This window comes from Phyllobates terribilis, unplaced genomic scaffold, assembly GCF_046119375.1.
Source record: "Phyllobates terribilis strain yellow unplaced genomic scaffold, ASM4611937v1 Scaffold_108__1_contigs__length_5656254, whole genome shotgun sequence".
Classification (NCBI taxonomy): Eukaryota; Metazoa; Chordata; class Amphibia; order Anura; family Dendrobatidae; genus Phyllobates; species Phyllobates terribilis.
Window position 1 is genome coordinate 1513428 of NW_027362868.1, and position 27738 is coordinate 1541165.

General features: G+C 45.5%; 20 non-coding genes and 1 pseudogene across 20 annotated transcripts; all 21 read left to right on the forward strand.

Moving 5' to 3' along the window:
* The first annotated feature begins 720 nt into the window (after positions 1-720).
* LOC141200643 (U2 spliceosomal RNA) lies at positions 721-911 on the forward strand. Its single transcript, XR_012272357.1, has one exon. It is a non-coding gene; the product is annotated as a U2 spliceosomal RNA (small nuclear RNA).
* Positions 912-2025: 1114 nt separating this feature from the next.
* LOC141199186 (U2 spliceosomal RNA) lies at positions 2026-2216 on the forward strand. The gene has a single exon (XR_012270945.1). It is a non-coding gene; the product is annotated as a U2 spliceosomal RNA (small nuclear RNA).
* A 1121-nt stretch (positions 2217-3337) lies between these two features.
* Positions 3338-3528, forward strand: LOC141199187 (U2 spliceosomal RNA). The gene has a single exon (XR_012270946.1). It is a non-coding gene; the product is annotated as a U2 spliceosomal RNA (small nuclear RNA).
* Positions 3529-4648: 1120 nt separating this feature from the next.
* Positions 4649-4839, forward strand: LOC141199189 (U2 spliceosomal RNA). Its single transcript, XR_012270948.1, has one exon. It is a non-coding gene; the product is annotated as a U2 spliceosomal RNA (small nuclear RNA).
* A 1121-nt stretch (positions 4840-5960) lies between these two features.
* LOC141199190 (U2 spliceosomal RNA) lies at positions 5961-6151 on the forward strand. Its single transcript, XR_012270949.1, has one exon. It is a non-coding gene; the product is annotated as a U2 spliceosomal RNA (small nuclear RNA).
* Positions 6152-7272: 1121 nt separating this feature from the next.
* Positions 7273-7463, forward strand: LOC141200313 (U2 spliceosomal RNA). Its single transcript, XR_012272037.1, has one exon. It is a non-coding gene; the product is annotated as a U2 spliceosomal RNA (small nuclear RNA).
* A 1120-nt stretch (positions 7464-8583) lies between these two features.
* On the forward strand, positions 8584-8774 carry LOC141199191 (U2 spliceosomal RNA). The gene has a single exon (XR_012270950.1). It is a non-coding gene; the product is annotated as a U2 spliceosomal RNA (small nuclear RNA).
* A 1120-nt stretch (positions 8775-9894) lies between these two features.
* On the forward strand, positions 9895-10085 carry LOC141200558 (U2 spliceosomal RNA). The gene has a single exon (XR_012272276.1). It is a non-coding gene; the product is annotated as a U2 spliceosomal RNA (small nuclear RNA).
* Positions 10086-11205: 1120 nt separating this feature from the next.
* LOC141199192 (U2 spliceosomal RNA) lies at positions 11206-11396 on the forward strand. The gene has a single exon (XR_012270951.1). It is a non-coding gene; the product is annotated as a U2 spliceosomal RNA (small nuclear RNA).
* Positions 11397-12517: 1121 nt separating this feature from the next.
* On the forward strand, positions 12518-12709 carry LOC141200599 (U2 spliceosomal RNA). The gene has a single exon (XR_012272315.1). It is a non-coding gene; the product is annotated as a U2 spliceosomal RNA (small nuclear RNA).
* A 1125-nt stretch (positions 12710-13834) lies between these two features.
* Positions 13835-14025, forward strand: LOC141200266 (U2 spliceosomal RNA). The gene has a single exon (XR_012271991.1). It is a non-coding gene; the product is annotated as a U2 spliceosomal RNA (small nuclear RNA).
* A 1119-nt stretch (positions 14026-15144) lies between these two features.
* On the forward strand, positions 15145-15335 carry LOC141199193 (U2 spliceosomal RNA). The gene has a single exon (XR_012270952.1). It is a non-coding gene; the product is annotated as a U2 spliceosomal RNA (small nuclear RNA).
* A 1120-nt stretch (positions 15336-16455) lies between these two features.
* Positions 16456-16646, forward strand: LOC141199194 (U2 spliceosomal RNA). Its single transcript, XR_012270953.1, has one exon. It is a non-coding gene; the product is annotated as a U2 spliceosomal RNA (small nuclear RNA).
* A 1124-nt stretch (positions 16647-17770) lies between these two features.
* On the forward strand, positions 17771-17961 carry LOC141199195 (U2 spliceosomal RNA). The gene has a single exon (XR_012270954.1). It is a non-coding gene; the product is annotated as a U2 spliceosomal RNA (small nuclear RNA).
* Positions 17962-19080: 1119 nt separating this feature from the next.
* On the forward strand, positions 19081-19172 carry LOC141201037 (U2 spliceosomal RNA; annotated as a pseudogene).
* A 794-nt stretch (positions 19173-19966) lies between these two features.
* On the forward strand, positions 19967-20155 carry LOC141200935 (U2 spliceosomal RNA). Its single transcript, XR_012272612.1, has one exon. It is a non-coding gene; the product is annotated as a U2 spliceosomal RNA (small nuclear RNA).
* A 1121-nt stretch (positions 20156-21276) lies between these two features.
* On the forward strand, positions 21277-21467 carry LOC141200336 (U2 spliceosomal RNA). The gene has a single exon (XR_012272059.1). It is a non-coding gene; the product is annotated as a U2 spliceosomal RNA (small nuclear RNA).
* A 1120-nt stretch (positions 21468-22587) lies between these two features.
* Positions 22588-22778, forward strand: LOC141200267 (U2 spliceosomal RNA). The gene has a single exon (XR_012271992.1). It is a non-coding gene; the product is annotated as a U2 spliceosomal RNA (small nuclear RNA).
* A 1120-nt stretch (positions 22779-23898) lies between these two features.
* Positions 23899-24089, forward strand: LOC141199196 (U2 spliceosomal RNA). Its single transcript, XR_012270955.1, has one exon. It is a non-coding gene; the product is annotated as a U2 spliceosomal RNA (small nuclear RNA).
* Positions 24090-25209: 1120 nt separating this feature from the next.
* LOC141199197 (U2 spliceosomal RNA) lies at positions 25210-25400 on the forward strand. Its single transcript, XR_012270956.1, has one exon. It is a non-coding gene; the product is annotated as a U2 spliceosomal RNA (small nuclear RNA).
* A 1119-nt stretch (positions 25401-26519) lies between these two features.
* LOC141199198 (U2 spliceosomal RNA) lies at positions 26520-26710 on the forward strand. The gene has a single exon (XR_012270957.1). It is a non-coding gene; the product is annotated as a U2 spliceosomal RNA (small nuclear RNA).
* The last annotated feature ends 1028 nt before the right edge of the window (positions 26711-27738 follow it).

Consider the following 27738-nt stretch of genomic DNA (forward strand, 5'->3'; position numbering starts at 1 on the left):
CTTTTAAACTCACCTGAGCTAACAGGTATGTGAGCTGGTTACTCTGCTGCGCTTAAAATTTCTTTTTTGGTTTGCTACAATGCCTTTTCTGAAACGTTGTCTCCCTCTGCTGGAACACTGACTTCTTTCATTTAATGCCTGCAGACTATAAAAGAGAAACCAACCCAAAAAGTTTGGTTGATTAGTCTGTGGCATTCTTTTAAACTGTTGCTTATGGCGGTCTCTGTGAGCTTCTCAGTGACATTCAGCCATCCAGGTATCCCGCCTGCAGTAGACGGAATGTGGCAATGGAACGCTGGCTGCGCGTGTCATAATAGGCTCTGAGCCTTTATATACCTGCGCACAGCAGCAGCCACCTTCAGTCTGCTGCTGGACAGCCAGCAGCAGCAGCAGCAGGAGAGGTAATTAATCAGCAACCCTCCTGCTAAGGGTAGACAGCTGCTCGTTCCACCCCCCCCCCGCCTTAATTGGTTCTCCTCCCTTCCAACGGTGTTGAGGCGGGTGGGAACAGCCGGGGGTTGAGGGTACTGTGCTAAAAGAGGTGGAGTTATGCAGATCTAAAACGCGTGGATTGCAGCAGCAGCAAGCCGAAAAGTGCAGGCATGTGAGGGATCTAGAGGTTGACAGCATGTCTTCTTAACGGGAGTCCAGGTGGCCATCTCCACAAATGGACTTTTCAGAATCCTTGGGTGGCACCGTAGTCGGAAACCAATTCTGGTTATCGCTTCTCGGCCTTTTGGCTAAGATCAAGTGTAGTTTCTGTTCTTATCAGTTTAATATCTGATACGTCCCCTATCTGGGGACCATATATTAAATGGATTTTTAGAACAGGGAGATGGAAAAAGAGCTTGCTCTGTCCACTCCACGCATTGACCTGGTATTGCAGTATCTCCAGGACCGGTGCACCCCTTCTTTAATGCAGTTTCTAAAATCAGAAAGAATTGAATTCAATGCTTTTTGTTCATTTTGCTTGTTTGTCGGATTTTGGGATGGACTCTTTGGCTTTGCTTTTCTTCTCCTCATTGGATTTTTCATGTTAAAAGTTGCAGAAGCCAGATGACAAGCTCATTTTGGTTCAACTTCAGCTACTGTGCATTGCATTGCCATGTAATGTAATGTAATGCAATGCTATCTATCTAGCTCTCCCTCTATACTTCCTTTTGGATAAACAGACATATTAGGCAAGCATTTTGGAGCTTTCACCTAAATAACTACAGGTGGTGAGATAAGCTGCACAATATAATTGACCTTTCAGTATATTGTTGCACACACACCATCTATTTAGCAAATGCCCTTGTTATCAACAGCAGCCTTTTAAACTCACCTGAGCTAACAGGTATGTGAGCTGGTTACTCTGCTGCGCTTAAAATTTCTTTTTTGGTTTGCTACAATGCCTTTTCTGAAACGTTGTCTCCCTCTGCTGGAACACTGACTTCTTTCATTTAATGCCTGCAGACTATAAAAGAGAAACCAACCCAAAAAGTTTGGTTGATTAGTCTGTGGCATTCTTTTAAACTGTTGCTTATGGCGGTCTCTGTGAGCTTCTCAGTGACATTCAGCCATCCAGGTATCCCGCCTGCAGTAGACGGAATGTGGCAATGGAACGCTGGCTGCGCGTGTCATAATAGGCTCTGAGCCTTTATATACCTGCGCACAGCAGCAGCCACCTTCAGTCTGCTGCTGGACAGCCAGCAGCAGCAGGAGAGGTAATTAATCAGCAACCCTCCTGCTAAGGGTAGACAGCTGCTCGTTCCACCCCCCCCCCGCCTTAATTGGTTCTCCTCCCTTCCAACGGTGTTGAGGCGGGTGGGAACAGCCGGGGGTTGAGGGTACTGTGCTAAAAGAGGTGGAGTTATGCAGATCTAAAACGCGTGGATTGCAGCAGCAGCAAGCCGAAAAGTGCAGGCATGTGAGGGATCTAGAGGTTGACAGCATGTCTTCTTAACGGGAGTCCAGGTGGCCATCTCCACAAATGGACTTTTCAGAATCCTTGGGTGGCACCGTAGTCGGAAACCAATTCTGGTTATCGCTTCTCGGCCTTTTGGCTAAGATCAAGTGTAGTATCTGTTCTTATCAGTTTAATATCTGATACGTCCCCTATCTGGGGACCATATATTAAATGGATTTTTAGAACAGGGAGATGGAAAAAGAGCTTGCTCTGTCCACTCCACGCATTGACCTGGTATTGCAGTATCTCCAGGACCGGTGCACCCCTTCTTTAATGCAGTTTCTAAAATCAGAAAGAATTGAATTCAATGCTTTTTGTTCATTTTGCTTGTTTGTCGGATTTTGGGATGGACTCTTTGGCTTTGCTTTTCTTCTCCTCATTGGATTTTTCATGTTAAAAGTTGCAGAAGCCAGATGACAAGCTCATTTTGGTTCAACTTCAGCAACTGTGCATTGCATTGCCATGTAATGTAATGTAATGCAATGCTATCTATCTAGCTCTCCCTCTATACTTCCTTTTGGATAAACAGACATATTAGGCAAGCATTTTGGAGCTTTCACCTAAATAACTACAGGTGGTGAGATAAGCTGCACAATATAATTGACCTTTCAGTATATTGTTGCACACACACCATCTATTTAGCAAATGCCCTTGTTATCAACAGCAGCCTTTTAAACTCACCTGAGCTAACAGGTATGTGAGCTGGTTACTCTGCTGCGCTTAAAATTTCTTTTTTGGTTTGCTACAATGCCTTTTCTGAAACGTTGTCTCCCTCTGCTGGAACACTGACTTCTTTCATTTAATGCCTGCAGACTATAAAAGAGAAACCAACCCAAAAAGTTTGGTTGATTAGTCTGTGGCATTCTTTTAAACTGTTGCTTATGGCGGTCTCTGTGAGCTTCTCAGTGACATTCAGCCATCCAGGTATCCCGCCTGCAGTAGACGGAATGTGGCAATGGAACGCTGGCTGCGCGTGTCATAATAGGCTCTGAGCCTTTATATACCTGCGCACAGCAGCAGCCACCTTCAGTCTGCTGCTGGACAGCCAGCAGCAGCAGCAGCAGGAGAGGTAATTAATCAGCAACCCTCCTGCTAAGGGTAGACAGCTGCTCGTTCCACCCCCTCCCCCGCCTTAATTGGTTCTCCTCCCTTCCAACGGTGTTGAGGCGGGTGGGAACAGCCGGGGGTTGAGGGTACTGTGCTAAAAGAGGTGGAGTTATGCAGATCTAAAACGCGTGGATTGCAGCAGCAGCAAGCCGAAAAGTGCAGGCATGTGAGGGATCTAGAGGTTGACAGCATGTCTTCTTAACGGGAGTCCAGGTGGCCATCTCCACAAATGGACTTTTCAGAATCCTTGGGTGGCACCGTAGTCGGAAACCAATTCTGGTTATCGCTTCTCGGCCTTTTGGCTAAGATCAAGTGTAGTATCTGTTCTTATCAGTTTAATATCTGATACGTCCCCTATCTGGGGACCATATATTAAATGGATTTTTAGAACAGGGAGATGGAAAAAGAGCTTGCTCTGTCCACTCCACGCATTGACCTGGTATTGCAGTATCTCCAGGACCGGTGCACCCCTTCTTTAATGCAGTTTCTAAAATCAGAAAGAATTGAATTCAATGCTTTTTGTTCATTTTGCTTGTTTGTCGGATTTTGGGATGGACTCTTTGGCTTTGCTTTTCTTCTCCTCATTGGATTTTTCATGTTAAAAGTTGCAGAAGCCAGATGACAAGCTCATTTTGGTTCAACTTCAGCAACTGTGCATTGCATTGCCATGTAATGTAATGTAATGCAATGCTATCTATCTAGCTCTCCCTCTATACTTCCTTTTGGATAAACAGACATATTAGGCAAGCATTTTGGAGCTTTCACCTAAATAACTACAGGTGGTGAGATAAGCTGCACAATATAATTGACCTTTCAGTATATTGTTGCACACACACCATCTATTTAGCAAATGCCCTTGTTATCAACAGCATCCTTTTAAACTCACCTGAGCTAACAGGTATGTGAGCTGGTTACTCTGCTGCGCTTAAAATTTCTTTTTTGGTTTGCTACAATGCCTTTTCTGAAACGTTGTCTCCCTCTGCTGGAACACTGACTTCTTTCATTTAATGCCTGCAGACTATAAAAGAGAAACCAACCCAAAAAGTTTGGTTGATTAGTCTGTGGCATTCTTTTAAACTGTTGCTTATGGCGGTCTCTGTGAGCTTCTCAGTGACATTCAGCCATCCAGGTATCCCGCCTGCAGTAGACGGAATGTGGCAATGGAACGCTGGCTGCGCGTGTCATAATAGGCTCTGAGCCTTTATATACCTGCGCACAGCAGCAGCCACCTTCAGTCTGCTGCTGGACAGCCAGCAGCAGCAGCAGCAGGAGAGGTAATTAATCAGCAACCCTCCTGCTAAGGGTAGACAGCTGCTCGTTCCACCCCCCCCCCGCCTTAATTGGTTCTCCTCCCTTCCAACGGTGTTGAGGCGGGTGGGAACAGCCGGGGGTTGAGGGTACTGTGCTAAAAGAGGTGGAGTTATGCAGATCTAAAACGCGTGGATTGCAGCAGCAGCAAGCCGAAAAGTGCAGGCATGTGAGGGATCTAGAGGTTGACAGCATGTCTTCTTAACGGGAGTCCAGGTGGCCATCTCCACAAATGGACTTTTCAGAATCCTTGGGTGGCACCGTAGTCGGAAACCAATTCTGGTTATCGCTTCTCGGCCTTTTGGCTAAGATCAAGTGTAGTATCTGTTCTTATCAGTTTAATATCTGATACGTCCCCTATCTGGGGACCATATATTAAATGGATTTTTAGAACAGGGAGATGGAAAAAGAGCTTGCTCTGTCCACTCCACGCATTGACCTGGTATTGCAGTATCTCCAGGACCGGTGCACCCCTTCTTTAATGCAGTTTCTAAAATCAGAAAGAATTGAATTCAATGCTTTTTGTTCATTTTGCTTGTTTGTCGGATTTTGGGATGGACTCTTTGGCTTTGCTTTTCTTCTCCTCATTGGATTTTTCATGTTAAAAGTTGCAGAAGCCAGATGACAAGCTCATTTTGGTTCAACTTCAGCAACTGTGCATTGCATTGCCATGTAATGTAATGTAATGCAATGCTATCTATCTAGCTCTCCCTCTATACTTCCTTTTGGATAAACAGACATATTAGGCAAGCATTTTGGAGCTTTCACCTAAATAACTACAGGTGGTGAGATAAGCTGCACAATATAATTGACCTTTCAGTATATTGTTGCACACACACCATCTATTTAGCAAATGCCCTTGTTATCAACAGCAGCCTTTTAAACTCACCTGAGCTAACAGGTATGTGAGCTGGTTACTCTGCTGCGCTTAAAATTTCTTTTTTGGTTTGCTACAATGCCTTTTCTGAAACGTTGTCTCCCTCTGCTGGAACACTGACTTCTTTCATTTAATGCCTGCAGACTATAAAAGAGAAACCAACCCAAAAAGTTTGGTTGATTAGTCTGTGGCATTCTTTTAAACTGTTGCTTATGGCGGTCTCTGTGAGCTTCTCAGTGACATTCAGCCATCCAGGTATCCCGCCTGCAGTAGACGGAATGTGGCAATGGAACGCTGGCTGCGCGTGTCATAATAGGCTCTGAGCCTTTATATACCTGCGCACAGCAGCAGCCACCTTCAGTCTGCTGCTGGACAGCCAGCAGCAGCAGCAGCAGGAGAGGTAATTAATCAGCAACCCTCCTGCTAAGGGTAGACAGCTGCTCGTTCCACCCCCCCCCCCGCCTTAATTGGTTCTCCTCCCTTCAAACGGTGTTGAGGCGGGTGGGAACAGCCGGGGGTTGAGGGTACTGTGCTAAAAGAGGTGGAGTTATGCAGATCTAAAACGCGTGGATTGCAGCAGCAGCAAGCCGAAAAGTGCAGGCATGTGAGGGATCTAGAGGTTGACAGCATGTCTTCTTAACGGGAGTCCAGGTGGCCATCTCCACAAATGGACTTTTCAGAATCCTTGGGTGGCACCGTAGTCGGAAACCAATTCTGGTTATCGCTTCTCGGCCTTTTGGCTAAGATCAAGTGTAGTATCTGTTCTTATCAGTTTAATATCTGATACGTCCCCTATCTGGGGACCATATATTAAATGGATTTTTAGAACAGGGAGATGGAAAAAGAGCTTGCTCTGTCCACTCCACGCATTGACCTGGTATTGCAGTATCTCCAGGACCGGTGCACCCCTTCTTTAATGCAGTTTCTAAAATCAGAAAGAATTGAATTCAATGCTTTTTGTTCATTTTGCTTGTTTGTCGGATTTTGGGATGGACTCTTTGGCTTTGCTTTTCTTCTCCTCATTGGATTTTTCATGTTAAAAGTTGCAGAAGCCAGATGACAAGCTCATTTTGGTTCAACTTCAGCAACTGTGCATTGCATTGCCATGTAATGTAATGTAATGCAATGCTATCTATCTAGCTCTCCCTCTATACTTCCTTTTGGATAAACAGACATATTAGGCAAGCATTTTGGAGCTTTCACCTAAATAACTACAGGTGGTGAGATAAGCTGCACAATATAATTGACCTTTCAGTATATTGTTGCACACACACCATCTATTTAGCAAATGCCCTTGTTATCAACAGCAGCCTTTTAAACTCACCTGAGCTAACAGGTATGTGAGCTGGTTACTCTGCTGCGCTTAAAATTTCTTTTTTGGTTTGCTACAATGCCTTTTCTGAAACGTTGTCTCCCTCTGCTGGAACACTGACTTCTTTCATTTAATGCCTGCAGACTATAAAAGAGAAACCAACCCAAAAAGTTTGGTTGATTAGTCTGTGGCATTCTTTTAAACTGTTGCTTATGGCGGTCTCTGTGAGCTTCTCAGTGACATTCAGCCATCCAGGTATCCCGCCTGCAGTAGACGGAATGTGGCAATGGAACGCTGGCTGCGCGTGTCATAATAGGCTCTGAGCCTTTATATACCTGCGCACAGCAGCAGCCACCTTCAGTCTGCTGCTGGACAGCCAGCAGCAGCAGCAGCAGGAGAGGTAATTAATCAGCAACCCTCCTGCTAAGGGTAGACAGCTGCTCGTTCCACCCCCCCCCCCGCCTTAATTGGTTCTCCTCCCTTCCAACGGTGTTGAGGCGGGTGGGAACAGCCGGGGGTTGAGGGTACTGTGCTAAAAGAGGTGGAGTTATGCAGATCTAAAACGCGTGGATTGCAGCAGCAGCAAGCCGAAAAGTGCAGGCATGTGAGGGATCTAGAGGTTGACAGCATGTCTTCTTAACGGGAGTCCAGGTGGCCATCTCCACAAATGGACTTTTCAGAATCCTTGGGTGGCACCGTAGTCGGAAACCAATTCTGGTTATCGCTTCTCGGCCTTTTGGCTAAGATCAAGTGTAGTATCTGTTCTTATCAGTTTAATATCTGATACGTCCCCTATCTGGGGACCATATATTAAATGGATTTTTAGAACAGGGAGATGGAAAGAGAGCTTGCTCTGTCCACTCCACGCATTGACCTGGTATTGCAGTATCTCCAGGACCGGTGCACCCCTTCTTTAATGCAGTTTCTAAAATCAGAAAGAATTGAATTCAATGCTTTTTGTTCATTTTGCTTGTTTGTCGGATTTTGGGATGGACTCTTTGGCTTTGCTTTTCTTCTCCTCATTGGATTTTTCATGTTAAAAGTTGCAGAAGCCAGATGACAAGCTCATTTTGGTTCAACTTCAGCAACTGTGCATTGCATTGCCATGTAATGTAATGTAATGCAATGCTATCTATCTAGCTCTCCCTCTATACTTCCTTTTGGATAAACAGACATATTAGGCAAGCATTTTGGAGCTTTCACCTAAATAACTACAGGTGGTGAGATAAGCTGCACAATATAATTGACCTTTCAGTATATTGTTGCACACACACCATCTATTTAGCAAATGCCCTTGTTATCAACAGCAGCCTTTTAAACTCACCTGAGCTAACAGGTATGTGAGCTGGTTACTCTGCTGCGCTTAAAATTTCTTTTTTGGTTTGCTACAATGCCTTTTCTGAAACGTTGTCTCCCTCTGCTGGAACACTGACTTCTTTCATTTAATGCCTGCAGACTATAAAAGAGAAACCAACCCAAAAAGTTTGGTTGATTAGTCTGTGGCATTCTTTTAAACTGTTGCTTATGGCGGTCTCTGTGAGCTTCTCAGTGACATTCAGCCATCCAGGTATCCCGCCTGCAGTAGACGGAATGTGGCAATGGAACGCTGGCTGCGCGTGTCATAATAGGCTCTGAGCCTTTATATACCTGCGCACAGCAGCAGCCACCTTCAGTCTGCTGCTGGACAGCCAGCAGCAGCAGCAGCAGGAGAGGTAATTAATCAGCAACCCTCCTGCTAAGGGTAGACAGCTGCTCGTTCCACCCCCCCCCCGCCTTAATTGGTTCTCCTCCCTTCCAACGGTGTTGAGGCGGGTGGGAACAGCCGGGGGTTGAGGGTACTGTGCTAAAAGAGGTGGAGTTATGCAGATCTAAAACGCGTGGATTGCAGCAGCAGCAAGCCGAAAAGTGCAGGCATGTGAGGGATCTAGAGGTTGACAGCATGTCTTCTTAACGGGAGTCCAGGTGGCCATCTCCACAAATGGACTTTTCAGAATCCTTGGGTGGCACCGTAGTCGGAAACCAATTCTGGTTATCGCTTCTCGGCCTTTTGGCTAAGATCAAGTGTAGTATCTGTTCTTATCAGTTTAATATCTGATACGTCCCCTATCTGGGGACCATATATTAAATGGATTTTTAGAACAGGGAGATGGAAAAAGAGCTTGCTCTGTCCACTCCACGCATTGACCTGGTATTGCAGTATCTCCAGGACCGGTGCACCCCTTCTTTAATGCAGTTTCTAAAATCAGAAAGAATTGAATTCAATGCTTTTTGTTCATTTTGCTTGTTTGTCGGATTTTGGGATGGACTCTTTGGCTTTGCTTTTCTTCTCCTCATTGGATTTTTCATGTTAAAAGTTGCAGAAGCCAGATGACAAGCTCATTTTGGTTCAACTTCAGCAACTGTGCATTGCATTGCCATGTAATGTAATGTAATGCAATGCTATCTATCTAGCTCTCCCTCTATACTTCCTTTTGGATAAACAGACATATTAGGCAAGCATTTTGGAGCTTTCACCTAAATAACTACAGGTGGTGAGATAAGCTGCACAATATAATTGACCTTTCAGTATATTGTTGCACACACACCATCTATTTAGCAAATGCCCTTGTTATCAACAGCAGCCTTTTAAACTCACCTGAGCTAACAGGTATGTGAGCTGGTTACTCTGCTGCGCTTAAAATTTCTTTTTTGGTTTGCTACAATGCCTTTTCTGAAACGTTGTCTCCCTCTGCTGGAACACTGACTTCTTTCATTTAATGCCTGCAGACTATAAAAGAGAAACCAACCCAAAAAGTTTGGTTGATTAGTCTGTGGCATTCTTTTAAACTGTTGCTTATGGCGGTCTCTGTGAGCTTCTCAGTGACATTCAGCCATCCAGGTATCCCGCCTGCAGTAGACGGAATGTGGCAATGGAACGCTGGCTGCGCGTGTCATAATAGGCTCTGAGCCTTTATATACCTGCGCACAGCAGCAGCCACCTTCAGTCTGCTGCTGGACAGCCAGCAGCAGCAGCAGCAGGAGAGGTAATTAATCAGCAACCCTCCTGCTAAGGGTAGACAGCTGCTCGTTCCACCCCCCCCCCGCCTTAATTGGTTCTCCTCCCTTCCAACGGTGTTGAGGCGGGTGGGAACAGCCGGGGGTTGAGGGTACTGTGCTAAAAGAGGTGGAGTTATGCAGATCTAAAACGCGTGGATTGCAGCAGCAGCAAGCCGAAAAGTGCAGGCATGTGAGGGATCTATAGGTTGACAGCATGTCTTCTTAACGGGAGTCCAGGTGGCCATCTCCACAAATGGACTTTTCAGAATCCTTGGGTGGCACCGTAGTCGGAAACCAATTCTGGTTATCGCTTCTCGGCCTTTTGGCTAAGATTAAGTGTAGTATCTGTTCTTATCAGTTTAATATCTGATACGTCCCCTATCTGGGGACCATATATTAAATGGATTTTTAGAACAGGGAGATGGAAAAAGAGCTTGCTCTGTCCACTCCACGCATTGACCTGGTATTGCAGTATCTCCAGGACCGGTGCACCCCTTCTTTAATGCAGTTTCTAAAATCAGAAAGAATTGAATTCAATGCTTTTTGTTCATTTTGCTTGTTTGTCGGATTTTGGGATGGACTCTTTGGCTTTGCTTTTCTTCTCCTCATTGGATTTTTCATGTTAAAAGTTGCAGAAGCCAGATGACAAGCTCATTTTGGTTCAACTTCAGCAACTGTGCATTGCATTGCCATGTAATGTAATGTAATGCAATGCTATCTATCTAGCTCTCCCTCTATACTTCCTTTTGGATAAACAGACATATTAGGCAAGCATTTTGGAGCTTTCACCTAAATAACTACAGGTGGTGAGATAAGCTGCACAATATAATTGACCTTTCAGTATATTGTTGCACACACACCATCTATTTAGCAAATGCCCTTGTTATCAACAGCAGCCTTTTAAACTCACCTGAGCTAACAGGTATGTGAGCTGGTTACTCTGCTGCGCTTAAAATTTCTTTTTTGGTTTGCTACAATGCCTTTTCTGAAACGTTGTCTCCCTCTGCTGGAACACTGACTTCTTTCATTTAATGCCTGCAGACTATAAAAGAGAAACCAACCCAAAAAGTTTGGTTGATTAGTCTGTGGCATTCTTTTAAACTGTTGCTTATGGCGGTCTCTGTGAGCTTCTCAGTGACATTCAGCCATCCAGGTATCCCGCCTGCAGTAGACGGAATGTGGCAATGGAACGCTGGCTGCGCGTGTCATAATAGGCTCTGAGCCTTTATATACCTGCGCAAAGCAGCAGCCACCTTCAGTCTGCTGCTGGACAGCCAGCAGCAGCAGCAGCAGGAGAGGTAATTAATCAGCAACCCTCCTGCTAAGGGTAGACAGCTGCTCGTTCCCCCCCCCCCCCGCCTTAATTGGTTCTCCTCCCTTCCAACGGTGTTGAGGCGGGTGGGAACAGCCGGGGGTTGAGGGTACTGTGCTAAAAGAGGTGGAGTTATGCAGATCTAAAACGCGTGGATTGCAGCAGCAGCAAGCCGAAAAGTGCAGGCATGTGAGGGATCTAGAGGTTGACAGCATGTCTTCTTAACGGGAGTCCAGGTGGCCATCTCCACAAATGGACTTTTCAGAATCCTTGGGTGGCACCGTAGTCGGAAACCAATTCTGGTTATCGCTTCTCGGCCTTTTGGCTAAGATCAAGTGTAGTATCTGTTCTTATCAGTTTAATATCTGATACGTCCCCTATCTGGGGACCATATATTAAATGGATTTTTAGAACAGGGAGATGGAAAAAGAGCTTGCTCTGTCCACTCCACGCATTGACCTGGTATTGCAGTATCTCCAGGACCGGTGCACCCCTTCTTTAATGCAGTTTCTAAAATCAGAAAGAATTGAATTCAATGCTTTTTGTTCATTTTGCTTGTTTGTCGGATTTTGGGATGGACTCTTTGGCTTTGCTTTTCTTCTCCTCATTGGATTTTTCATGTTAAAAGTTGCAGAAGCCAGATGACAAGTTCATTTTGGTTCAACTTCAGCAACTGTGCATTGCATTGCCATGTAATGTAATGTAATGCAATGCTATCTATCTAGCTCTCCCTCTATACTTCCTTTTGGATAAACAGACATATTAGGCAAGCATTTTGGAGCTTTCACCTAAATAACTACAGGTGGTGAGATAAGCTGCACAATATAATTGACCTTTCAGTATATTGTTGCACACACACCATCTATTTAGCAAATGCCCTTGTTATCAACAGCAGCCTTTTAAACTCACCTGAGCTAACAGGTATGTGAGCTGGTTACTCTGCTGCGCTTAAAATTTCTTTTTTGGTTTGCTACAATGCCTTTTCTGAAACGTTGTCTCCCTCTGCTGGAACACTGACTTCTTTCATTTAATGCCTGCAGACTATAAAAGAGAAACCAACCCAAAAAGTTTGGTTGATTAGTCTGTGGCATTCTTTTAAACTGTTGCTTATGGCGGTCTCTGTGAGCTTCTCAGTGACATTCAGCCATCCAGGTATCCCGCCTGCAGTAGACGGAATGTGGCAATGGAACGCTGGCTGCGCGTGTCATAATAGGCTCTGAGCCTTTATATACCTGCGCACAGCAGCAGCCACCTTCAGTCTGCTGCTGGACAGCCAGCAGCAGCAGCAGCAGGAGAGGTAATTAATCAGCAACCCTCCTGCTAAGGGTAGACAGCTGCTCGTTCCACCCCCCCCCCCGCCTTAATTGGTTCTCCTCCCTTCCAACGGTGTTGAGGCGGGTGGGAACAGCCGGGGGTTGAGGGTACTGTGCTAAAAGAGGTGGAGTTATGCAGATCTAAAACGCGTGGATTGCAGCAGCAGCAAGCCGAAAAGTGCAGGCATGTGAGGGATCTAGAGGTTGACAGCATGTCTTCTTAACGGGAGTCCAGGTGGCCATCTCCACAAATGGACTTTTCAGAATCCTTGGGTGGCACCGTAGTCGGAAACCAATTCTGGTTATCGCTTCTCGGCCTTTTGGCTAAGATCAAGTGTAGTATCTGTTCTTATCAGTTTAATATCTGATACGTCCCCTATCTGGGGACCATATATTAAATGGATTTTTAGAACAGGGAGATGGAAAAAGAGCTTTGCTCTGTCCACTCCACGCATTGACCTGGTATTGCAGTATCTCCAGGACCGGTGCACCCCTTCTTTAATGCAGTTTCTAAAATCAGAAAGAATTGAATTCAATGCTTTTTGTTCATTTTGCTTGTTTGTCGGATTTTGGGATGGACTCTTTGGCTTTGCTTTTCTTCTCCTCATTGGATTTTTCATGTTAAAAGTTGCAGAAGCCAGATGACAAGCTCATTTTGGTTCAACTTCAGCAACTGTGCATTGCATTGCCATGTAATGTAATGTAATGCAATGCTATCTATCTAGCTCTCCCTCTATACTTCCTTTTGGATAAACAGACATATTAGGCAAGCATTTTGGAGCTTTCACCTAAATAACTACAGGTGGTGAGATAAGCTGCACAATATAATTGACCTTTCAGTATATTGTTGCACACACACCATCTATTTAGCAAATGCCCTTGATATCAACAGCAGCCTTTTAAACTCACCTGAGCTAACAGGTATGTGAGCTGGTTACTCTGCTGCGCTTAAAATTTCTTTTTTGGTTTGCTACAATGCCTTTTCTGAAACGTTGTCTCCCTCTTCTGGAACACTGACTTCTTTCATTTAATGCCTGCAGACTATAAAAGAGAAACCAACCCAAAAAGTTTGGTTGATTAGTCTGTGGCATTCTTTTAAACTGTTGCTTATGGCGGTCTCTGTGAGCTTCTCAGTGACATTCAGCCATCCAGGTATCCCGCCTGCAGTAGACGGAATGTGGCAATGGAACGCTGGCTGCGCGTGTCATAATAGGCTCTGAGCCTTTATATACCTGCGCACAGCAGCAGCCACCTTCAGTCTGCTGCTGGACAGCCAGCAGCAGCAGCAGCAGGAGAGGTAATTAATCAGCAACCCTCCTGCTAAGGGTAGACAGCTGCTCGTTCCACCCCCCCCCCCCCCCGCCTTAATTGGTTCTCCTCCCTTCCAACGGTGTTGAGGCGGGTGGGAACAGCCGGGGGTTGAGGGTACTGTGCTAAAAGAGGTGGAGTTATGCAGATCTAAAACGCGTGGATTGCAGCAGCAGCAAGCCGAAAAGTGCAGGCATGTGAGGGATCTAGAGGTTGACAGCATGTCTTCTTAACGGGAGTCCAGGTGGCCATCTCCACAAATGGACTTTTCAGAATCCTTGGGTGGCACCGTAGTCGGAAACCAATTCTGGTTATCGCTTCTCGGCCTTTTGGCTAAGATCAAGTGTAGTATCTGTTCTTATCAGTTTAATATCTGATACGTCCCCTATCTGGGGACCATATATTAAATGGATTTTTAGAACAGGGAGATGGAAAAAGAGCTTGCTCTGTCCACTCCATGCATTGACCTGGTATTGCAGTATCTCCAGGACCGGTGCACCCCTTCTTTAATGCAGTTTCTAAAATCAGAAAGAATTGAATTCAATGCTTTTTGTTCATTTTGCTTGTTTGTCGGATTTTGGGATGGACTCTTTGGCTTTGCTTTTCTTCTCCTCATTGAATTTTTCATGTTAAAAGTTGCAGAAGCCAGATGACAAGCTCATTTTGGTTCCACTTCAGCAACTGTGCATTGCATTGCCATGTAATGTAATGTAATGCAATGCTATCTATCTAGCTCTCCCTCTATACTTCCTTTTGGATAAACAGACATATTAGGCAAGCATTTTGGAGCTTTCACCTAAATAACTACAGGTGGTGAGATAAGCTGCACAATATAATTGACCTTTCAGTATATTGTTGCACACACACCATCTATTTAGCAAATGCCCTTGTTATCAACAGCAGCCTTTTAAACTCACCTGAGCTAACAGGTATGTGAGCTGGTTACTCTGCTGCGCTTAAAATTTCTTTTTTGGTTTGCTACAATGCCTTTTCTGAAACGTTGTCTCCCTCTGCTGGAACACTGACTTCTTTCATTTAATGCCTGCAGACTATAAAAGAGAAACCAACCCAAAAAGTTTGGTTGATTAGTCTGTGGCATTCTTTTAAACTGTTGCTTATGGCGGTCTCTGTGAGCTTCTCAGTGACATTCAGCCATCCAGGTATCCCGCCTGCAGTAGACGGAATGTGGCAATGGAACGCTGGCTGCGCGTGTCATAATAGGCTCTGAGCATTTATATACCTGCGCACAGCAGCAGCCACCTTCAGTCTGCTGCTGGACAGCCAGCAGCAGCAGCAGCAGGAGAGGTAATTAATCAGCAACCCTCCTGCTAAGGGTAGACAGCTGCTCGTTCCACCCCCCCCCGCCTTAATTGGTTCTCCTCCCTTCCAACGGTGTTGAGGCGGGTGGGAACAGCCGGGGGTTGAGGGTACTGTGCTAAAAGAGGTGGAGTTATGCAGATCTAAAACGCGTGGATTGCAGCAGCAGCAAGCCGAAAAGTGCAGGCATGTGAGGGATCTAGAGGTTGACAGCATGTCTTCTTAACGGGAGTCCAGGTGGCCATCTCCACAAATGGACTTTTCAGAATCCTTGGGTGGCACCGTAGTCGGAAACCAATTCTGGTTATCGCTTCTCGGCCTTTTGGCTAAGATCAAGTGTAGTATCTGTTCTTATCAGTTTAATATCTGATACGTCCCCTATCTGGGGACCATATATTAAATGGATTTTTAGAACAGGGAGATGGAAAAAGAGCTTGCTCTGTCCACTCCACGCATTGACCTGGTATTGCAGTATCTCCAGGACCGGTGCACCCCTTCTTTAATGCAGTTTCTAAAATCAGAAAGAATTGAATTCAATGCTTTTTGTTCATTTTGCTTGTTTGTCGGATTTTGGGATGGACTCTTTGGCTTTGCTTTTCTTCTCCTCATTGGATTTTTCATGTTAAAAGTTGCAGAAGCCAGATGACAAGCTCATTTTGGTTCAACTTCAGCAACTGTGCATTGCATTGCCATGTAATGTAATGTAATGCAATGCTATCTATCTAGCTCTCCCTCTATACTTCCTTTTGGATAAACAGACATATTAGGCAAGCATTTTGGAGCTTTCACCTAAATAACTACAGGTGGTGAGATAAGCTGCACAATATAATTGACCTTTCAGTATATTGTTGCACACACACCATCTATTTAGCAAATGCCCTTGTTATCAACAGCAGCCTTTTAAACTCACCTGAGCTAACAGGTATGTGAGCTGGTTACTCTGCTGCGCTTAAAATTTCTTTTTTGGTTTGCTACAATGCCTTTTCTGAAACGTTGTCTCCCTCTGCTGGAACACTGACTTCTTTCATTTAATGCCTGCAGACTATAAAAGAGAAACCAACCCAAAAAGTTTGGTTGATTAGTCTGTGGCATTCTTTTAAACTGTTGCTTATGGCGGTCTCTGTGAGCTTCTCAGTGACATTCAGCCATCCAGGTATCCCGCCTGCAGTAGACGGAATGTGGCAATGGAACGCTGGCTGCGCGTGTCATAATAGGCTCTGAGCCTTTATATACCTGCGCACAGCAGCAGCCACCTTCAGTCTGCTGCTGGACAGCCAGCAGCAGCAGCAGCAGGAGAGGTAATTAATCAGCAACCCTCCTGCTAAGGGTAGACAGCTGCTCGTTCCACCCCCCCCCCGCCTTAATTGGTTCTCCTCCCTTCCAACGGTGTTGAGGCGGGTGGGAACAGCCGGGGGTTGAGGGTACTGTGCTAAAAGAGGTGGAGTTATGCAGATCTAAAACGCGTGGATTGCAGCAGCAGCAAGCCGAAAAGTGCAGGCATGTGAGGGATCTAGAGGTTGACAGCATGTCTTCTTAACGGGAGTCCAGGTGGCCATCTCCACAAATGGACTTTTCAGAATCCTTGGGTGGCACCGTAGTCGGAAACCAATTCTGGTTATCGCTTCTCGGCCTTTTGGCTAAGATCAAGTGTAGTATCTGTTCTTATCAGTTTAATATCTGATACGTCCCCTATCTGGGGACCATATATTAAATGGATTTTTAGAACAGGGAGATGGAAAAAGAGCTTGCTCTGTCCACTCCACGCATTGACCTGGTATTGCAGTATCTCCAGGACCGGTGCACCCCTTCTTTAATGCAGTTTCTAAAATCAGAAAGAATTGAATTCAATGCTTTTTGTTCATTTTGCTTGTTTGTCGGATTTTGGGATGGACTCTTTGGCTTTGCTTTTCTTCTCCTCATTGGATTTTTCATGTTAAAAGTTGCAGAAGCCAGATGACAAGCTCATTTTGGTTCAACTTCAGCAACTGTGCATTGCATTGCCATGTAATGTAATGTAATGCAATGCTATCTATCTAGCTCTCCCTCTATACTTCCTTTTGGATAAACAGACATATTAGGCAAGCATTTTGGAGCTTTCACCTAAATAACTACAGGTGGTGAGATAAGCTGCACAATATAATTGACCTTTCAGTATATTGTTGCACACACACCATCTATTTAGCAAATGCCCTTGTTATCAACAGCAGCCTTTTAAACTCACCTGAGCTAACAGGTATGTGAGCTGGTTACTCTGCTGCGCTTAAAATTTCTTTTTTGGTTTGCTACAATGCCTTTTCTGAAACGTTGTCTCCCTCTGCTGGAACACTGACTTCTTTCATTTAATGCCTGCAGACTATAAAAGAGAAACCAACCCAAAAAGTTTGGTTGATTAGTCTGTGGCATTCTTTTAAACTGTTGCTTATGGCGGTCTCTGTGAGCTTCTCAGTGACATTCAGCCATCCAGGTATCCCGCCTGCAGTAGACGGAATGTGGCAATGGAACGCTGGCTGCGCGTGTCATAATAGGCTCTGAGCCTTTATATACCTGCGCACAGCAGCAGCCACCTTCAGTCTGCTGCTGGACAGCCAGCAGCAGCAGCAGCAGGAGAGGTAATTAATCAGCAACCCTCCTGCTAAGGGTAGACAGCTGCTCGTTCCACCCCCCCCCCCCCCGCCTTAATTGGTTCTCCTCCCTTCCAACGGTGTTGAGGCGGGTGGGAACAGCCGGGGGTTGAGGGTACTGTGCTAAAAGAGGTGGAGTTATGCAGATCTAAAACGCGTGGATTGCAGCAGCAGCAAGCCGAAAAGTGCAGGCATGTGAGGGATCTAGAGGTTGACAGCATGTCTTCTTAACGGGAGTCCAGGTGGCCATCTCCACAAATGGACTTTTCAGAATCCTTGGGTGGCACCGTAGTCGGAAACCAATTCTGGTTATCGCTTCTCGGCCTTTTGGCTAAGATCAAGTGTAGTATCTGTTCTTATCAGTTTAATATCTGATACGTCCCCTATCTGGGGACCATATATTAAATGGATTTTTAGAACAGGGAGATGGAAAAAGAGCTTGCTCTGTCCACTCCACGCATTGACCTGGTATTGCAGTATCTCCAGGACCGGTGCACCCCTTCTTTAATGCAGTTTCTAAAATCAGAAAGAATTGAATTCAATGCTTTTTGTTCATTTTGCTTGTTTGTCGCATTTTGGGATGGACTCTTTGGCTTTGCTTTTCTTCTCCTCATTGGATTTTTCATGTTAAAAGTTGCAGAAGCCAGATGACAAGCTCATTTTGGTTCAACTTCAGCAACTGTGCATTGCATTGCCATGTAATGTAATGTAATGCAATGCTATCTATCTAGCTCTCCCTCTATACTTCCTTTTGGATAAACAGACATATTAGGCAAGCATTTTGGAGCTTTCACCTAAATAACTACAGGTGGTGAGATAAGCTGCACAATATAATTGACCTTTCAGTATATTGTTGCACACACACCATCTATTTAGCAAATGCCCTTGTTATCAACAGCAGCCTTTTAAACTCACCTGAGCTAACAGGTATGTGAGCTGGTTACTCTGCTGCGCTTAAAATTTCTTTTTTGGTTTGCTACAATGCCTTTTCTGAAACGTTGTCTCCCTCTGCTGGAACACTGACTTCTTTCATTTAATGCCTGCAGACTATAAAAGAGAAACCAACCCAAAAAGTTTGGTTGATTAGTCTGTGGCATTCTTTTAAACTGTTGCTTATGGCGGTCTCTGTGAGCTTCTCAGTGACATTCAGCCATCCAGGTATCCCGCCTGCAGTAGACGGAATGTGGCAATGGAACGCTGGCTGCGCGTGTCATAATAGGCTCTGAGCCTTTATATACCTGCGCACAGCAGCAGCCACCTTCAGTCTTCTGCTGGACAGCCAGCAGCAGCAGCAGGAGAGGTAATTAATCAGCAACCCTCCTGCTAAGGGTAGACAGCTGCTCGTTCCACCCCCCCCCCCCGCCTTAATTGGTTCTCCTCCCTTCCAACGGTGTTGAGGCGGGTGGGAACAGCCGGGGGTTGAGGGTACTGTGCTAAAAGAGGTGGAGTTATGCAGATCTAAAACGCGTGGATTGCAGCAGCAGCAAGCCGAAAAGTGCAGGCATGTGAGGGATCTAGAGGTTGACAGCATGTCTTCTTAACGGGAGTCCAGGTGGCCATCTCCACAAATGGACTTTTCAGAATCCTTGGGTGGCACCGTAGTCGGAAACCAATTCTGGTTATCGCTTCTCGGCCTTTTGGCTAAGATCAAGTGTAGTATCTTTCGAAAAGGCGGTTTTGGATGTTGGCCGCCCTAGTAGATTGATACATTATGCACACTGGGGTTTAGGCGCTTGTTAGTACGCCAGGTGGCTAATATAGTCATCTGGTGGAAAGCATGGCCCCCCAGGATCGACGCCATTGGGCCAGGGAAGATCGAAAGCCCGAAGTGTGAAGTGCCCCAGGAGTGGTGACCCTGGGGTGCCTTAACTCACTGGGATTGGGAACCCCACTTGAGTTTATGGCACATTTGCACAAGCACTTCAAATTTTCTTTCTTCGCACACACCCTTATTCCGGGCCTTCTGGCCTTAGGATGGGGAATTTTTCAATTCCTGGTCGAAGGTCCGGGCAGTATTATACTGTGAAACCTTCACTATTTATTTAATTTCTTTGTCACTGTGTGTCCACTTATTCACGTGTGTCACGTCCTACTAGGATTTTGTCGGGATGCGGTTCCCTTACGGGTTCCTCTCTTGGCAGGTCTAGGGGGGGAGTGTGTGGCCATCAGGTTCCGCTCCCCCCTGAACCCCCCTGGCTCTCCTCTTTCGGGAGGAGAGCGTTGTTGGCTCCCCTCTTCCGGGAGGGGAGCACAGTCTTTGGCTCCCAGTGCCTTGCTCGGGTGAGAACTCGGGCAGGTGCTGGGGGTAAGATTGGGTCGCCTCTGGCTTCGGCTGGAGGTGGCTTTTTGTCCCTGTTCCTCGCTGTGGCCTTTTGGCTCGGAGGGACGGGGAATGGTTTGGGGGACCCTTCTCCTTTTGGAGAGGGTTTCAAGAAGACCAGCATCCTAGTGCACTTTTTTTGTGGCACTTGTCACTTTTTTAAGCGCACTCGGGTTTTGTACACGAATTCGGGCTTTCAAAAAAAAAAAAAAAAAAAAAAAAATCTGTTCTTATCAGTTTAATATCTGATACGTCCCCTATCTGGGGACCATATATTAAATGGATTTTTAGAACAGGGAGATGGAAAAAGAGCTTGCTCTGTCCACTCCACGCATTGACCTGGTATTGCAGTATCTCCAGGACCGGTGCACCCCTTCTTTAATGCAGTTTCTAAAATCAGAAAGAATTGAATTCAATGCTTTTTGTTCATTTTGCTTGTTTGTCGGATTTTGGGATGGACTCTTTGGCTTTGCTGTTCTTCTCCTCATTGGATTTTTCATGTTAAAAGTTGCAGAAGCCAGATGACAAGCTCATTTTGGTTCAACTTCAGCAACTGTGCATTGCATTGCCATGTAATGTAATGTAATGCAATGCTATCTATCTAGCTCTCCCTCTATACTTCCTTTTGGATAAACAGACATATTAGGCAAGCATTTTGGAGCTTTCACCTAAATAACTACAGGTGGTGAGATAAGCTGCACAATATAATTGACCTTTCAGTATATTGTTGCACACACACCATCTATTTAGCAAATGCCCTTGTTATCAACAGCAGCCTTTTAAACTCACCTGAGCTAACAGGTATGTGAGCTGGTTACTCTGCTGCGCTTAAAATTTCTTTTTTGGTTTGCTACAATGCCTTTTCTGAAACGTTGTCTCCCTCTGCTGGAACACTGACTTCTTTCATTTAATGCCTGCAGACTATAAAAGAGAAACCAACCCAAAAAGTTTGGTTGATTAGTCTGTGGCATTCTTTTAAACTGTTGCTTATGGCGGTCTTTGTGAGCTTCTCAGTGACATTCAGCCATCCAGGTATCCCGCCTGCAGTAGACGGAATGTGGCAATGGAACGCTGGCTGCGCGTGTCATAATAGGCTCTGAGCCTTTATATACCTGCGCACAGCAGCAGCCACCTTCAGTCTGCTGCTGGACAGCCAGCAGCAGCAGCAGCAGGAGAGGTAATTAATCAGCAACCCTCCTGCTAAGGGTAGACAGCTGCTCGTTCCACCCCCCCCCCCGCCTTAATTGGTTCTCCTCCCTTCCAACGGTGTTGAGGCGGGTGGGAACAGCCGGGGGTTGAGGGTACTGTGCTAAAAGAGGTGGAGTTATGCAGATCTAAAACGCGTGGATTGCAGCAGCAGCAAGCCGAAAAGTGCAGGCATGTGAGGGATCTAGAGGTTGACAGCATGTCTTCTTAACGGGAGTCCAGGTGGCCATCTCCACAAATGGACTTTTCAGAATCCTTGGGTGGCACCGTAGTCGGAAACCAATTCTGGTTATCGCTTCTCGGCCTTTTGGCTAAGATCAAGTGTAGTATCTGTTCTTATCAGTTTAATATCTGATACGTCCCCTATCTGGGGACCATATATTAAATGGATTTTTAGAACAGGGAGATGGAAAAAGAGCTTGCTCTGTCCACTCCACGCATTGACCTGGTATTGCAGTATCTCCAGGACCGGTGCACACCTTCTTTAATGCAGTTTCTAAAATCAGAAAGAATTGAATTCAATGCTTTTTGTTCATTTTGCTTGTTTGTCGGATTTTGGGATGGACTCTTTGGCTTTGCTTTTCTTCTCCTCATTGGATTTTTCATGTTAAAAGTTGCAGAAGCCAGATGACAAGCTCATTTTGGTTCAACTTCAGCAACTGTGCATTGCATTGCCATGTAATGTAATGTAATGCAATGCTATCTATCTAGCTCTCCCTCTATACTTCCTTTTGGATAAACAGACATATTAGGCAAGCATTTTGGAGCTTTCACCTAAATAACTACAGGTGGTGAGATAAGCTGCACAATATAATTGACCTTTCAGTATATTGTTGCACACACACCATCTATTTAGCAAATGCCCTTGTTATCAACAGCAGCCTTTTAAACTCACCTGAGCTAACAGGTATGTGAGCTGGTTACTCTGCTGCGCTTAAAATTTCTTTTTTGGTTTGCTACAATGCCTTTTCTGAAACGTTGTCTCCCTCTGCTGGAACACTGACTTCTTTCATTTAATGCCTGCAGACTATAAAAGAGAAACCAACCCAAAAAGTTTGGTTGATTAGTCTGTGGCATTCTTTTAAACTGTTGCTTATGGCGGTCTCTGTGAGCTTCTCAGTGACATTCAGCCATCCAGGTATCCCGCCTGCAGTAGACGGAATGTGGCAATGGAACGCTGGCTGCGCGTGTCATAATAGGCTCTGAGCCTTTATATACCTGCGCACAGCAGCAGCCACCTTCAGTCTGCTGCTGGACAGCCAGCAGCAGCAGCAGCAGGAGAGGTAATTAATCAGCAACCCTCCTGCTAAGGGTAGACAGCTGCTCGTTCCACCCCCCCCCCGCCTTAATTGGTTCTCCTCCCTTCCAACGGTGTTGAGGCGGGTGGGAACAGCCGGGGGTTGAGGGTACTGTGCTAAAAGAGGTGGAGTTATGCAGATCTAAAACACGTGGATTGCAGCAGCAGCAAGCCGAAAAGTGCAGGCATGTGAGGGATCTAGAGGTTGACAGCATGTCTTCTTAACGGGAGTCCAGGTGGCCATCTCCACAAATGGACTTTTCAGAATCCTTGGGTGGCACCGTAGTCGGAAACAAATTCTGGTTATCGCTTCTCGGCCTTTTGGCTAAGATCAAGTGTAGTATCTGTTCTTATCAGTTTAATATCTGATACGTCCCCTATCTGGGGACCATATATTAAATGGATTTTTAGAACAGGGAGATGGAAAAAGAGCTTGCTCTGTCCACTCCATGCATTGACCTGGTATTGCAGTATCTCCAGGACCGGTGCACCCCTTCTTTAATGCAGTTTCTAAAATCAGAAAGAATTGAATTCAATGCTTTTTGTTCATTTTGCTTGTTTGTCGGATTTTGGGATGGACTCTTTGGCTTTGCTTTTCTTCTCCTCATTGGATTTTTCATGTTAAAAGTTGCAGAAGCCAGATGACAAGCTCATTTTGGTTCAACTTCAGCAACTGTGCATTGCATTGCCATGTAATGTAATGTAATGCAATGCTATCTATCTAGCTCTCCCTCTATACTTCCTTTTGGATAAACAGACATATTAGGCAAGCATTTTGGAGCTTTCACCTAAATAACTACAGGTGGTGAGATAAGCTGCACAATATAATTGACCTTTCAGTATATTGTTGCACACACACCATCTATTTAGCAAATGCCCTTGTTATCAACAGCAGCCTTTTAAACTCACCTGAGCTAACAGGTATGTGAGCTGGTTACTCTGCTGCGCTTAAAATTTCTTTTTTGGTTTGCTACAATGCCTTTTCTGAAACGTTGCCTCCCTCTGCTGGAACACTGACTTCTTTCATTTAATGCCTGCAGACTATAAAAGAGAAACCAACCCAAAAAGTTTGGTTGATTAGTCTGTGGCATTCTTTTAAACTGTTGCTTATGGCGGTCTCTGTGAGCTTCTCAGTGACATTCAGCCATCCAGGTATCCCGCCTGCAGTAGACGGAATGTGGCAATGGAACGCTGGCTGCGCGTGTCATAATAGGCTCTGAGCCTTTATATACCTGCGCACAGCAGCAGCCACCTTCAGTCTGCTGCTGGACAGCCAGCAGCAGCAGCAGCAGGAGAGGTAATTAATCAGCAACCCTCCTGCTAAGGGTAGACAGCTGCTCGTTCCACCCCCCCCCCGCCTTAATTGGTTCTCCTCCCTTCCAACGGTGTTGAGGCGGGTGGGAACAGCCGGGGGTTGAGGGTACTGTGCTAAAAGAGGTGGAGTTATGCAGATCTAAAACGCGTGGATTGCAGCAGCAGCAAGCCGAAAAGTGCAGGCATGTGAGGGATCTAGAGGTTGACAGCATGTCTTCTTAACGGGAGTCCAGGTGGCCATCTCCACAAATGGACTTTTCAGAATCCTTGGGTGGCACCGTAGTCGGAAACCAATTCTGGTTATCGCTTCTCGGCCTTTTGGCTAAGATCAAGTGTAGTATCTGTTCTTATCAGTTTAATATCTGATACGTCCCCTATCTGGGGACCATATATTAAATGGATTTTTAGAACAGGGAGATGGAAAAAGAGCTTGCTCTGTCCACTCCACGCATTGACCTGGTATTGCAGTATCTCCAGGACCGGTGCACCCCTTCTTTAATGCAGTTTCTAAAATCAGAAAGAATTGAATTCAATGCTTTTTGTTCATTTGGCTTGTTTGTCGGATTTTGGGATGGACTCTTTGGCTTTGCTTTTCTTCTCCTCATTGGATTTTTCATGTTAAAAGTTGCAGAAGCCAGATGACAAGCTCATTTTGGTTCAACTTCAGCAACTGTGCATTGCATTGCCATGTAATGTAATGTAATGCAATGCTATCTATCTAGCTCTCCCTCTATACTTCCTTTTGGATAAACAGACATATTAGGCAAGCATTTTGGAGCTTTCACCTAAATAACTACAGGTGGTGAGATAAGCTGCACAATATAATTGACCTTTCAGTATATTGTTACACACACACCATCTATTTAGCAAATGCCCTTGTTATCAACAGCAGCCTTTTAAACTCACCTGAGCTAACAGGTATGTGAGCTGGTTACTCTGCTGCGCTTAAAATTTCTTTTTTGGTTTGCTACAATGCCTTTTCTGAAACGTTGTCTCCCTCTGCTGGAACACTGACTTCTTTCATTTAATGCCTGCAGACTATAAAAGAGAAACCAACCCAAAAAGTTTGGTTGATTAGTCTGTGGCATTCTTTTAAACTGTTGCTTATGGCGGTCTCTGTGAGCTTCTCAGTGACATTCAGCCATCCAGGTATCCCGCCTGCAGTAGACGGAATGTGGCAATGGAACGCTGGCTGCGCGTGTCATAATAGGCTCTGAGCCTTTATATACCTGCGCACAGCAGCAGCCACCTTCAGTCTGCTGCTGGACAGCCAGCAGCAGCAGCAGCAGGAGAGGTAATTAATCAGCAACCCTCCTGCTAAGGGTAGACAGCTGCTCGTTCCACCCCCCCCCCGCCTTAATTGGTTCTCCTCCCTTCCAACGGTGTTGAGGCGGGTGGGAACAGCCGGGGGTTGAGGGTACTGTGCTAAAAGAGGTGGAGTTATGCAGATCTAAAACGCGTGGATTGCAGCAGCAGCAAGCCGAAAAGTGCAGGCATGTGAGGGATCTAGAGGTTGACAGCATGTCTTCTTAACGGGAGTCCAGGTGGCCATCTCCACAAATGGACTTTTCAGAATCCTTGGGTGGCACCGTAGTCGGAAACCAATTCTGGTTATCGCTTCTCGGCCTTTTGGCTAAGATCAAGTGTAGTATCTGTTCTTATCAGTTTAATATCTGATACGTCCCCTATCTGGGGACCATATATTAAATGGATTTTTAGAACAGGGAGATGGAAAAAGAGCTTGCTCTGTCCACTCCACGCATTGACCTGGTATTGCAGTATCTCCAGGACCGGTGCACCCCTTCTTTAATGCAGTTTCTAAAATCAGAAAGAATTGAATTCAATGCTTTTTGTTCATTTTGCTTGTTTGTCGGATTTTGGGATGGACTCTTTGGCTTTGCTTTTCTTCTCCTCATTGGATTTTTCATGTTAAAAGTTGCAGAAGCCAGATGACAAGCTCATTTTGGTTCAACTTCAGCAACTGTGCATTGCATTGCCATGTAATGTAATGTAATGCAATGCTATCTATCTAGCTCTCCCTCTATACTTCCTTTTGGATAAACAGACATATTAGGCAAGCATTTTGGAGCTTTCACCTAAATAACTACAGGTGGTGAGATAAGCTGCACAATATAATTGACCTTTCAGTATATTGTTGCACACACACCATCTATTTAGCAAATGCCCTTGTTATCAACAGCAGCCTTTTAAACTCACCTGAGCTAACAGGTATGTGAGCTGGTTACTCTGCTGCGCTTAAAATTTCTTTTTTGGTTTGCTACAATGCCTTTTCTGAAACGTTGTCTCCCTCTGCTGGAACACTGACTTCTTTCATTTAATGCCTGCAGACTATAAAAGAGAAACCAACCCAAAAAGTTTGGTTGATTAGTCTGTGGCATTCTTTTAAACTGTTGCTTATGGCGGTCTCTGTGAGCTTCTCAGTGACATTCAGCCATCCAGGTATCCCGCCTGCAGTAGACGGAATGTGGCAATGGAACGCTGGCTGCGCGTGTCATAATAGGCTCTGAGCCTTTATATACCTGCGCACAGCAGCAGCCACCTTCAGTCTGCTGCTGGACAGCCAGCAGCAGCAGCAGCAGGAGAGGTAATTAATCAGCAACCCTCCTGCTAAGGGTAGACAGCTGCTCGTTCCACCCCCCCCCGCCTTAATTGGTTCTCCTCCCTTCCAACGGTGTTGAGGCGGGTGGGAACAGCCGGGGGTTGAGGGTACTGTGCTAAAAGAGGTGGAGTTATGCAGATCTAAAACGCGTGGATTGCAGCAGCAGCAAGCCGAAAAGTGCAGGCATGTGAGGGATCTAGAGGTTGACAGCATGTCTTCTTAACGGGAGTCCAGGTGGCCATCTCCACAAATGGACTTTTCAGAATCCTTGGGTGGCACCGTAGTCGGAAACCAATTCTGGTTATCGCTTCTCGGCCTTTTGGCTAAGATCAAGTGTAGTATCTGTTCTTATCAGTTTAATATCTGATACGTCCCCTATCTGGGGACCATATATTAAATGGATTTTTAGAACAGGGAGATGGAAAAAGAGCTTGCTCTGTCCACTCCACGCATTGACCTGGTATTGCAGTATCTCCAGGACCGGTGCACCCCTTCTTTAATGCAGTTTCTAAAATCAGAAAGAATTGAATTCAATGCTTTTTGTTCATTTTGCTTGTTTGTCGGATTTTGGGATGGACTCTTTGGCTTTGCTTTTCTTCTCCTCATTGGATTTTTCATGTTAAAAGTTGCAGAAGCCAGATGACAAGCTCATTTTGGTTCAACTTCAGCAACTGTGCATTGCATTGCCATGTAATGTAATGTAATGCAATGCTATCTATCTAGCTCTCCCTCTATACTTCCTTTTGGATAAACAGACATATTAGGCAAGCATTTTGGAGCTTTCACCTAAATAACTACAGGTGGTGAGATAAGCTGCACAATATAATTGACCTTTCAGTATATTGTTGCACACACACCATCTATTTAGCAAATGCCCTTGTTATCAACAGCAGCCTTTTAAACTCACCTGAGCTAACAGGTATGTGAGCTGGTTACTCTGCTGCGCTTAAAATTTCTTTTTTGGTTTGCTACAATGCCTTTTCTGAAACGTTGTCTCCCTCTGCTGGAACACTGACTTCTTTCATTTAATGCCTGCAGACTATAAAAGAGAAACCAACCCAAAAAGTTTGGTTGATTAGTCTGTGGCATTCTTTTAAACTGTTGCTTATGGCGGTCTCTGTGAGCTTCTCAGTGACATTCAGCCATCCAGGTATCCCGCCTGCAGTAGACGGAATGTGGCAATGGAACGCTGGCTGCGCGTGTCATAATAGGCTCTGAGCCTTTATATACCTGCGCACAGCAGCAGCCACCTTCAGTCTGCTGCTGGACAGCCAGCAGCAGCAGCAGGAGAGGTAATTAATCAGCAACCCTCCTGCTAAGGGTAGACAGCTGCTCGTTCCACCCCCCCCCCGCCTTAATTGGTTCTCCTCCCTTCCAACGGTGTTGAGGCGGGTGGGAACAGCCGGGGGTTGAGGGTACTGTGCTAAAAGAGGTGGAGTTATGCAGATCTAAAACGCGTGGATTGCAGCAGCAGCAAGCCGAAAAGTGCAGGCATGTGAGGGATCTAGAGGTTGACAGCATG